We start from the raw sequence: 12,013 nt of genomic DNA, 5'->3' as shown, positions 1-12,013 counted from the left end.
GTGTGCCCTTCCCTCAGCAAACCTGAAGTCTAGTTCAGAGGTCTATGGTTAATTCTATACCCCACCCTCAATAAACGTAGCTAATTTATTCTACAGTAGGAAGCAATCTCCATAATTCAAAGTAACAGTCAATATCCGTGTGTACATCTATCAAGTGGGAGGGGCCTGTTTATCTCAGCTGTCAGCCTCAGGAGGATGACATCTTCCACTTAAGGTTACAACCATCCTTAGTTCTGTTTCCACACAAGTCTTCAATTTTATACCACCAAGAAAAATGATCTGGTCTCTCAACAGCTCTTTGGTGTCCTCTGAGAAGTGAACTGCCCCAACTATTAACCTCTAAAAAAAGATAATCTTCTTTTGTGTTCTAGAAGAGGAGACACAAATACTGGAGGCTCCAGCTGTGTCTTCTTCCGTAGAGCATTATGTAGGCTCTACCCAATAGCCTATAATTTGTGTGTGGAACTGTCCACATACACCATGTCACAAAAACTGAGGCAGGGGTGAGGAGCAAAAACCTAGGTTCACCTAGTGAAACCTTGAACCTTTCTTCAGATGGCACAGGATTGATCAGTCATAAGTCTTACCAAAACCCAGCCTAAAGCCATGGGGACCCTTGACACCTCTCATTCTGATTCTTTGTGACCAAGTCTGAAATAGTGGTGTTAACAGTCCCTAACATGTTATTGTGGCCATGCAGGGAGCTGGTTTCAGAGCATGCTGCATTTCTAAGCTCAGTGGTCTTCAGGAAATGCTCAACTCATGATGAGCTGTTCCCCTCCATCTCTTGTAACCAACCTCGTTCATCTGACAAAGAGAGATCATTGTCATAGTTTATGATGAAACCAATGTATAGAAGAGTAAGAAGAGTTGACCAAGTTTATCACCAAGATAATCTGGGCTATCCCAGAGCACCAAAAATAAAAATTGCACTCCCACTGCCTGGGCAAGTGTGAGTATATGCCTGCTCACACTGTATCTACCCCAGGTTGCCAAGGATTTCTTCTCTATGCCATCACTTGGATTCTGAGATGATGATTGTGTTCTTATGACCACAGCATGAGGGGTGTGCATTCTTTTTGGCCATCACAACAGAAAGAGAGATAGGTAGCAGTATTAACATGCTCTTGCATGTACAATACACTAGTCATTTCTACTCCGAGAACTAACACCAAATCAGTCACATGGATCCAGCCCCCAGCAGTGCTAGAAAGTACAGGATCCTGTGTGTATGCAATAGGTAAGGACTGCCATCTGTACTAAGCCAAGCAACTCTAGACAGGGTGTGGTTAAGTACCTAAGAACCCTATATTTCTTAGGATCAGTGTGGTGTTAAGTAAGTTGGAGTCTAATTCAGTGGCCTTGGGTGAGCTGTTTCATATTGAGGCAGGGTATAAAAATATCTTTGCAAATAACAGTAACTTTCAAGGGTCATTTCACCTTACCTGAGACCACTGACTTCAAGCTCTTACTGCAGTGTCTCACACAAAGTGATCTTCACAGAACAGCAGTGGAAGTTGCCATTTTAAAGCTAAATGGTACCTCAAGGCTATCACGTTGGTGTCTGAAGTAGATGGTGTTTTTAAGGTGATATACACACTGATCTTTTCAATGTAGATTGTGGACTTCTTCAAAAAAGAACCCATTAGAGTCAGGCATGGTGGGTCACATTTCCAGTAATCTCAAGACTCTTAAAGCAAAAGAGAGAGTTCTTCGAGTGAGGCATCCTGAGAAATTCTCTTAATTTTTTTCTTGCTATTGTGATAAAGTATCCTGACAAAAGTGATATAAGGGAACAAGATTTATTCTGGATCACAGTTGAGGTTACAGTACATCACAACAGGGAAGTCACAGAAGCAGGATCTTGAAGGAGTTGGTCATATTGTATCTGAAATCAGAAGCAGGGTGACAAATGTCTGCATGTTTGTATTCACTTTATACACTCCGTCCACTTTATATATCCAGTATCCTCCACTTTCTACATCTAATATCCTCTGCTTAGGGAGTGATGACACCCACAATAGATGGTCCTTCTCAAATCAATTAGCATAGTCCCCTATAGACATCCCCAGAGAACCCTCTCTCCTAAGATTCTAGACCCTGTCAAGTTGATAGTTAATACTTGCCACTAAAACTCCACCCCTTGTTAACTTGACACCCGAATACATCACTTTTGAGCCACAACCTTCCACCTCTTGTCCACGTTGACTCATAACTATGTGACAATGTAAATACATTCAGATCAACTTTAAAAGTCTCTGTAGTCTTTAACAATTCCAACACTTTAAATATTCCCAAACCTATTAACTGTGAGCTCCTATAAAATAAAAATAAAATAAAATTAAAAAAAAAACAAGTTGCATAGTTTCAACATATGGCACAGGGTAAGCATTCTTTTTCCAAAAGGGAAGAGTTGGGACATGAAACAATCACAGCAAAGCTAAAGCTAACCCAAAATCCAGCTGGGCAAGCATACATCCTGCAACTCAAAGTCAGGTATACTGGGCTTCTGACGCACTCTGGCAGCATTCTAAAGGGCTTGAGTAGCTTTTCTAGCTCTACAGCCTTCAACACACATAAATTATTTCCTGGGCTGGTTCCATTCCATGCTTATGGTTCCCCTTAGCACACATGGTCCAGGAATCTAGATATCCTGTTCATTGCACTGACACCATGCTGGGTTGGAACTTGTCACTCAGACATTAGATACCATAGATAGGCCAACAAGTCTTCTGTTATGAGCTCATAATTTTATCAATGAATTCCTCCTTCCACATATGCAAACCTGACTGCCCATACTAACCATGTCAGTGGCTTTCCCCGAAGATCGCATGACTGAGTGGTAGCTGCTGCCCATTGGCTGCTCAGCATCACCATAAGGGATCAGGCCATATGTAGCTAGTCCAGGGAAGAACCAAAGTTTAGTATGAGTGCTTCTAGGTGTGCCTTGATTTCATACCATCACCAAGTTGAAATCCTAGGTTGAGTCACTGTAAAGTAGAAACAGCCTGTTTATTAAGCACTTCCTGTATCTTGGGTACTATTCTCTACACTTGCATGATGGACAACTTGCAAAAACCCTGCCCAGTGATGCTGACAGCCTTTGAGGGTGTGTGAGGTTACACAGAAAGTCCTTTCGAGATGTGAAGGGACGAGAACACATATTTGAAGTGACCTGGAAGCTGTCTAACAGACACCAAGGTTCAGTTCTGTGTCTCCCCAGAGCCCAGCTCTGTCCACAGAGGCATCAAGCCTTTTCAGTAGGTGAAGGTGGGTACCCTGAACCTGTATGGCTGGCTTATTGCTGAGCCCCTGAGGAAATGCATACCTTACCGTATCAGAATGAGCTTTCCAAAAAGCCACAGCAAGAAGGCAACATACACACTCCTAGGTTCTTTCTTCTACCTTTCTATGCTCCCCTAACTCAGATAAGCCTTAGAACCTTCTCAGAAACCTTGAGAAAATGTGGTCTCCATATCTAGGTGACCCTCCATCTGGGTGTTAGACAGGATACGGAGCATTCCGTATCTGTCAATCTGTTTATAGTGTGCCTACTTTGCACAAAGCCCAGCAATAGAAATACCATCTGGCTGGTAGTGACAGCACCCTGGACCGAAGTCACATTGTAAAACAACTTTCCAAGTGGCCAGGTGGCTCTCTGACCAGAGGAGAGCCACATGTTCCACCTACATGGGACTCTCAGCATATCGTAGAGGAACCAGGAAGCAACCGTTTGCTCACCTTCTGCAGCATGTCCCCGAAGCCTCATAATACCCTTTAGCAAATTCCTTTCTGCTCCAGCTACCAAGAGTAGATTCTGTCCAGTAGGTGAACCCTGACAAATACCAGACTGATGTTGAGAAGGCCAGCAGGCAGACCTAAGGGACAAAAAGTTAAGACCTACTAATTCAGTGGCTCCCAAACTCCTGCATCCAAGGGTTGCATAGATAATTGCAAAGAAATCTGTTCTCTCACCTGTGCATGCTTGCCTTGAGGATGTGCTTTAATGTGCACTTTACAAAATAAAGTGACCTGTTCAGCCTCCCCAGACTTACTCAGTGGTTCAGGAATATTCAAAGGGCCAAAAATAGCTACCAGCAGAGCCATATACCCTGGAACTGTGCATCTGCCTGGCCTTGTACTTCTCTGTTAAGGAAAGTGCTTGCTTTAGGAACAGTGCTACATTTGGGTTGACAAGTTCTAAATTCAGATACAAGGGGAGATGTTAAGAAGTAGTCCGTGTTAGTAGCTTCATCCATGGTGTCCTATTACTGAATCTTTGGGAGGGGAGTCAAAGGCAAGTTTGGATAAGGAATGTCATGTATAACAAATACATTCTGTGTCAGGAGCACATTAATATTTTATTGATATTGACAGCTTTGATGTGGCTTTCAATAAGTTGTACTTGACAGTAATCAATGCAATCATGATTCAAGCTAGAAAATATGTTATTCCTCTAAAGCCTTTAGTCACAGGAATTTAAAAAAACTGAAAAAAATGTTAGTTCACATTCATGTTTGAGTTATAAGAAGGGAAGAGTGATAATTTTTTGAAGCATAAATACAAGCTGGACCTTGGAAGTGCTACACTAATGGAAGTCCAGCTGGCATAGGTGATCATGAATTGCAAGCCTCCAGGAGAGCAACTCCACAGAAACAGAAATAGATGCATGGATGTCTAGCCTAGGAACCTGATCAGCATTGGCTGTCCCAGTAAAGCAAAGGTTCATCTTAGTGATGCTGATATCTTGTTAATCACAGGTATTTCTTTAATCCCAGATCATCATAAACCATGGATCATTGATTCAATTATCACACAAACAGTCTGGAGAGTCATTGCCTGCCTGTAAAACTTAACAAATCAGGCCTCCATCCATGTACTTCTCAATATTATTGTCCAAGTTCACACAGAACAATTTAACAAGCTCCAAGCACTCAAAAGCTTTTCTAGCCCCAAGTTCCAAACAAGTTCCACGATCCTCCCCAAACAATGTGGTCAGGTCACACCCACATCAATACCCTACTCCTGGTACTAAATTCTGTTTTAGTTTGCTTTCTGTTGCTTTGATAACTACCATGGCCAAACCAACTTAAAGGGGGAGAGATTATTTTATCTTACAAAATACAGTCCATCAATGAAGGAAACCAAAAGTGAATGTAGGACCTGGGACTCAGGAATTGAAGCTAAGACTGTGGAGGAATACTGCTTACTGGCTTGTTCTCCATGGCTCACTTATTTTGCTTTTTATACAACTGAGGACCTTCTGCCCAAGGTTAGTACCACTTATAGTGGGGCTGGGCCCTCCCATAGCACCACTTATAGTGAGGCTGGGCCCTCCCACATCAATCATTAATAAATAAAATGCCTCCACAGACTTGCCTACAACCCAATCAGATAGTGGCACTTTCTCAGTTATGGTAGCCTCTTCTCAAAAGCATCTAGGTTGTGTCAAGTTGGCAAAAACCTAAGCAGCACAAAGAGAACTAAGCTGTCTTTCTGATGAGTTTAAAGCACACATGTCTCATTGGCATCCAAAGGTGGGATGCTGATGTTCCACAGCCTAAAGTGACACAATTATTTGAACTCTGCCTTCCAGAATTGGAGTCGTGGGAGCCAGGTGATAAACAGAGTTTTGAACTCAAGTCTTCATCATGAAGTCTGTGAGTTTACAAATGTGCTCCATAATGCATATTTGGAATGCAGAGCATTTTCTATGTACTTAGCTTTCTGGTCTTAAAGAAATATCTCAAGTACAGAATACCCACACTCACTCAACCCTTGCCTGAGAAGTGAGGCCTACGAAGGCAAGTGGGAGGACTTCACTCTGCAGACTTATTCTAAAGCAATGCCACAAAGACCAGTGCCCTTAATTACTGAGCGAACTCTCCACCTCAAATGCTGGAGTTTTTATTGAATTCAGTTGGTGGTGCAGTCTTAATTTCTAAGTTCCTGAAGAGCTCGTTAGAGATAGATGTTACAGAAAGTTTTCACAGAGGGAGTGAATTCTATATTCTCTTTTATTTCAGCATGTTGACAGTTGATTTCACCACCAGTCTCCTATTTTCTAGACGTTGATTCAAATCAGAAGGATAGCGCTTCTAATCCATCTGCTGTTGACATTCTTAGAAGGCAGCAATATGATGGTGAATCACCAGGTGCTAGCACCAGATAGATCTGGACTGGATTATGCCTTTGCTTTGGTGCCTTTTCTGTTGTCTTTAATCCCAAGAAGGAATTTTAAAATCCCTTCTTGTATGTACTTATGCTCTTTAGGTAACGCCCATGCATGCTATGGGCATCACTTCATTTAATTTTCAGTTGAAGACCGTAGCTTACTTGCATGTATATGCATGTGTATGCCCCCATGCTTTCTAATAGGGGAAGGAACCCAAGACTTTACATAGGCTGAGTATGAATTCTGCCAGGAGCTGGGACCCCAGCCTCTTTTTTTTCCCCCCTTTCAAAACAGGATGTTAGAAATGTATCTCAACTTTTCCTTTAAGTCAGCACAAAGGAGGACCGCCTGGGTGGCATGTGATTTTTGCATATTCATGCCTTCCAAACACTGGGTTTTCAGGGTTTGTCTTTGCTAACTGAAGATGAAATAGTAGACGGAGTGGGAAAGTGCTGGCTTTCTGACACCCACCATTTGTTTTTACAATGTCTTTTAGGAGACTACACTTCAGGATGCTTGGTTCCTTTGATGTACCAAGTTTATGAGCTTTGCCAGATTTTGTGTCTAGTAGAGGGCTTTTCTTGAGAATTCTCAAATGAAGATGCTCTAGGGCCCTTCCATGCCTCCGCGTTGACAATATGACTGAGAGTGTTACAAAATGAAGCTTCTGTAATGTGTGGCCCAAATGTCTAACTGATTTCTCATGAGATTGTGTGTGTGTGTGTGTGTGTGTGTGTGTGTGTGTGTGCAGTAACAGCAAAAATCATTGTTGTTTGGGTTAAGTGTTTCCAGCTTGGCTCCCAGCCTATGGTGCTAATGGGAAGTAGAACCTTCTTGAAGAAGTGAAGTCATTTGGTATGTCTTGAATATACTCAATGTTGGGTTTCACCCTTTCCCTACATTCTCTGTTTGCCCAACATCAGGGAAACAATTTTTAGTATTACCTGCTCCCACCATGATGAGACATCTTACAACAGGCTCCAAAGCAGTGGGAACAGTGACTATGGACTGAAAGCTTTGAAATTGAGCCCAAATCTCTAAACCCAACAAGTCTGTCATCTCTGGTGTTTTTGTCACAGCATACAAAAGCTACAGCTGTATAATATAATGTAGCATTAAAGGAACAAGTCTATGTCCTGAGCAGAGAAGCTCAATTTTCAATTAAGGAATTTCTTCAAATCATGTGTATGTTTCAAATCCTAAATTTTGATTTAGGGACATTGTGGTGGTTTGAATAAATATAGCTCCCACAGACTCATGTGTTTGAATGCTTGGTTCATAAAGAGTGGCAGTATTAGGAGGTGTGGCCTTGTTGAAGTGGGTGTGGCCTTGTTGGAGGAAGTGCGTCACTGTGAAGGTGGGTTTTGAGGTCTCCTATGCTCAAGCTACACCCAGTATGACACATAGTCTCCTTCTGCTGCCTTCAGATCAAGATGTATAACTCTCAGTCTTTCTCCAGCACCATGTCTGCCTGGATGCTGCCATGCTTCCCACCATGATGATAATGGACTAAACCTCTGAAACTGTAAGCCAGCACCAATGATTTCCTTTCTAAGAGTTCCCATGGTTGTGATGTCTCTTCACATCAATAAAAGTTAACTAAGACAGACGTGTTACATAAATTGCTAGAAAAATTGACATTATCATTCAAAGAATATTGAGTTTTAGAACTGACGTATGACCACCTAGTATGTCTGGCATTTTTTTCTTTTAGTTTTACAAAATCTAACTGTAGATTGTATTTGAGTTGCTAATTATTATCTTGTTAAATTTTTAGGAATTGTTGGTGCCACTAAGAAAGATGATATTAATTACTGAAGAGTAGTAGCACCACTTCTGGGCAAGGTGACAATTGTTTTATTTAAATAAGAATCTTGAAAAGAAACAGCAGACAGAAGGAAACACAGTTATACCATTCAGGCATTTCTATGACTCATCTATTTAAGGGATTACATATGTTTGTTTGAATGACCATTGTACATTTGACTGCCCCTTAAAAAACTAAACACACACACACACAGAGGGAGAGAGAGAGAGAAAGAGAGAGAGAGAGAGAGAGAGAGAGAGAGAGAGAGAGAGAGAGAAAGAGAGATTGCAAAGTGTTCTGTGAGTTTGTTTCTGTGTTTTTATATCTACTGCTCTAGGCAAGAAGCACAGTCTATGGCTGAGAAATGTTTCAAAGATACCAATGGCAGCCCAAGAGCAGTGCTAGCACTTAGGCACAGGGGTGCTATGTGCCACCTACAGGGCCTCTGGTACCTCTGGACTCTTGGAAACCTGTACACTGGAGAGGATTCAGCACCCTGTAGGTGGAGGCCTCCTAAAGGGAGGAGGTGTTTTGCCCATGGATTTGGATATTATATGTGAGTGATTCTTCTCAATGATGTGATAGACTACTATCTAACTCTGCTGCCAAGTGCTTAGGCACAGCAAAAGAAAACGAAAGATGAGAGAAATTGTCTTAAAGGCTAGGAAAATTCATATTCATGTCTGTCACCATCTTGGCCTTAAACTTGTATTTTTATGTCTTTGTCTGCCTGGCAGAGGTCAAAGCTTAGCTTCCCAGGGGAGATGTCTGCATCTAGTTCTGAAGCTAATTAATGTTCTCAGAGCCCAGAACTGCTGCTAAAGGTCTAGGCTGCAGCTTCAGAAGAAATGTGATGCATTTTTTTTTTCTGGAGCCTTCTAAATGGCTTTGTGGAGGGTGAGTCTCACATTGGTTTGTTAAGAAGGGAAAGCATGTGGTTTAGCAGTGAGGAATGAATAATCTATTCTACATCCATGAGTAGTATCTTGGTTTGTGGGCAGAGAAGTATATGTAAGGACTGAAACAATGCGGAGGATTGTGTGGTCTATTGCTCGGGTTTGTCTGCAAAAAAAAAAGAAGTCAGTAAGGTTAGTTTAAGCAGACAGGGATTTGTGGCAGGATGCAAAAATGGTTTTCAGACACTGGGAAACACTGAAAGATCAGATTCCAGACTGATCCTTTAAAAATACCTCCCAACGCTGCCCTGAAGAATTCACCAATCTATCGTCTTTTCTCTAACTCAGCAGGCATCAACCACATGGACCGTAATGAGAGCCACCACATCTCGACCCAGACCATAACACTGGCCAGGACAAGGCACCTGGTAGTTCATGACATAACGCTGGTGCTGACATTCCATCACCCACCCTGCCTGTTGGTTGTTGCATCACCAAGCAAATGACTTCTCAGGCTGTGCTTTCAATGCTCCATGAAGCCAACTAACAGATACAGTCACCACAGCATGCCTCTCGCCCTTCTGGAAAAGCCAGATGCCAAGATGGTGGTGCTTGTCAGCTGACAGATGTTCACTGCCCTCTTCTTGCAGTTTTGGGGCCACGGTTTGCCTTTCAATGGCCCCTCAGAGACTCATATGGGTTTTCGTTTGGTTGTGTGTGTTTTTTTAAAGCCTCTGTCTAAATCTTGATGCTATTGGAAGGATGTGGAAATTTAAGGAGAAGGGGTCTATTGATTGGTCATTAGAGGAGTGTCCATGAACTAGGGTCATCATTAGAGGAATGTCCATGAAGCGGTTTCCTTTCCCAGCCTCTTTCTCATGTCCAGTCACCAGCAGCTTCTTTCCCCGCATGTCCCTCTGTGATACACTATCATACTACAAGTCAATCCACCGTCCCCTGAAAACCCCCAATGAATAAATTCATTATCTAAGGTATCTATTATAGTGACAGGGACTGACTAACGCAATTGAGAAATGGGACCAAATCACCAGGGAACTCTAGGAACAAGGAACACAGGGAAATGTTGTAAGAACACTCTGGTGTTCTAGCCCCTAAGTGCATGGAGGCACACGAGAAGGATGCTGTCATGAACACTGATTTATTTAAGTCGGTCACATCAGTGCTTTCCCCATGGTTTCTGTGACAGCTAATCTTGGTTGTCAACTTGACTGCATCCAGAAGCAAGCTTCTGGGTATTCCTGTGAGGGATTTCCTTGATCAGGCTATTTGAAGCAAGAAGACCTGTCCTAAATGGGCATTACCATCGGGCAAAAGTCCAGATTATAAAACACGGGAGAGAGAAACTGCTGTTTGCCTCCTCCCCTCTCCTCCACTGCCAAGTCTATCTATCCTGTTGCTGAGGCCTTCCTTCATCAATATTAGAATCAGCTTCTTCAGGATTCCAGCACAGATTGAAAACCAGCAGCTCTCCAGGAATTCTCTAGGCTTCCAACAACAGACAGACAGGGACAGCTGACATGTACTGAATCTTGTCCTCTCCAGTGTGAGACAGCCACTGTTGGACTCACAGACTGAATCCTGTAAAGTACTCTAATAAATCCCCTCTTAATGTTTAATAAATACACATTTTAGTGAATGTATTCATTCTATCAGGTCTGTTCCTTTAGAGAACCCTAACATAGTATCTTTAAACATGTAAACATTATTACTTACTTAGTAAACACTGGTGCCGGGTGGTGATGCACACCTTTAATCTCAGCACTTGAGAGGCAGAGGCAGGAGAATCTCTGAGTTTGAGGCCAGCCTGGTCTACAGAGTGTGTTCTATACAGCTAGAGCTACACAGAAAACCCTGTCTCAACCTCTAAACCCCTAAAATGGTGCTTGTGGTGGTTTGACTAAAAATGGCCCCCACAGGCCCATGGGAAGTGGCATTACTAGGAGGTGTGGCCTTGTTGGAGTGGGTGTGGTCTTGTTGGAGTGGGTGTGGCCTTGTTAGAGTAGGTGTGGCCTTGTTGGAGTACGTGTGGTCTTGTTGAAGGAAGTGTGCCACTGGGAGTGAGATCTGAGGTTTCAGATGCTCAAGCCAGGCCAGTATCCCACTGTCTCTTCTCACTGCTTGTGAATCCAGACATAGAACTCTCAGCTACCTCTCCAGGACCATGTCTGCCTACATGCTGTCATGCTTTCTACCATGATGATAGTGAATTAAACTTCTGGACTGTAAGGCAGCCTCAGTGAAATGTTTTCCTTTATAAGAGTTGCTATGGTCATGGTGTCTTTTCACAGCAATGAAACCCTGACTAAGACAGTGCTTATTTCTTACTCAGAGACCAAAGCTTCACAGTCCATTGTGTCATTTTTCTTGGAAGTTGTCCATTGTAGTCTATGCTCTGTATTCCTGGTTCATACATAATCCTATCTTGATATGTTATAGGTGAACCCAGATCTCTGCTCCTCTTTTTTACAAGGCACAAATCCTATCTTGAGCACTTCCCATGTGACTCCCTCTAACCCTAGTTACTGCACAGATGTCTCATGTTCATATAAACTTGAGGGTTACATTTCTAGTGTGTGAACTTGGGGCGGGGCACATTCAAACCACAGCAGTTCTGTTCTCGAACTTGTCTTCTTCTCTTACATATCTTTATTGGCAGGTGGAAATTATGAGAACATTATGTAGTGCTGCAATCTCCAGCCCAGTGTTAGGTCAGTTAGAGCACTTACCCCATGTGACCTCAGGCTATCCCTGAATGACAGTTCTGACATCTGTAGTCAATGAAAGGTTTGATGAGATAGAGGGCTGAGACATCTCACAAGGCATCATTTACCTGGTTGTGTTATCATAGTCAGATATGGTACACAGCCTCAAAGCTCATAAACCTCCTTGGATTAACAGTCACAGAATCAGCAAAGGACAAATGAATGGTGTACCATGTATACCATGAAGCAGTGTGTCCACTCCCAACAGAACCACCGTGCTGTTCATGTCCTCTCTCACTCAGGATGAAATTGTATTGAAGATAAATTATAACTGAGTTTTATAAACAAAGGGTTAAAACAAAGGGTAAACGCAGGGCTGGGGAAAAGCTCAGTAGTAAAGTGTTTGCCTAGT

Source organism: Grammomys surdaster, unplaced genomic scaffold (genome assembly GCF_004785775.1).
Source record: "Grammomys surdaster isolate TR1022 unplaced genomic scaffold, NIH_TR_1.0 258, whole genome shotgun sequence".
NCBI lineage: Eukaryota > Metazoa > Chordata > Mammalia > Rodentia > Muridae > Grammomys > Grammomys surdaster.
The sequence above is the reverse complement of the archived record's forward strand: the minus strand, read 5'-3'. Positions refer to the sequence as shown.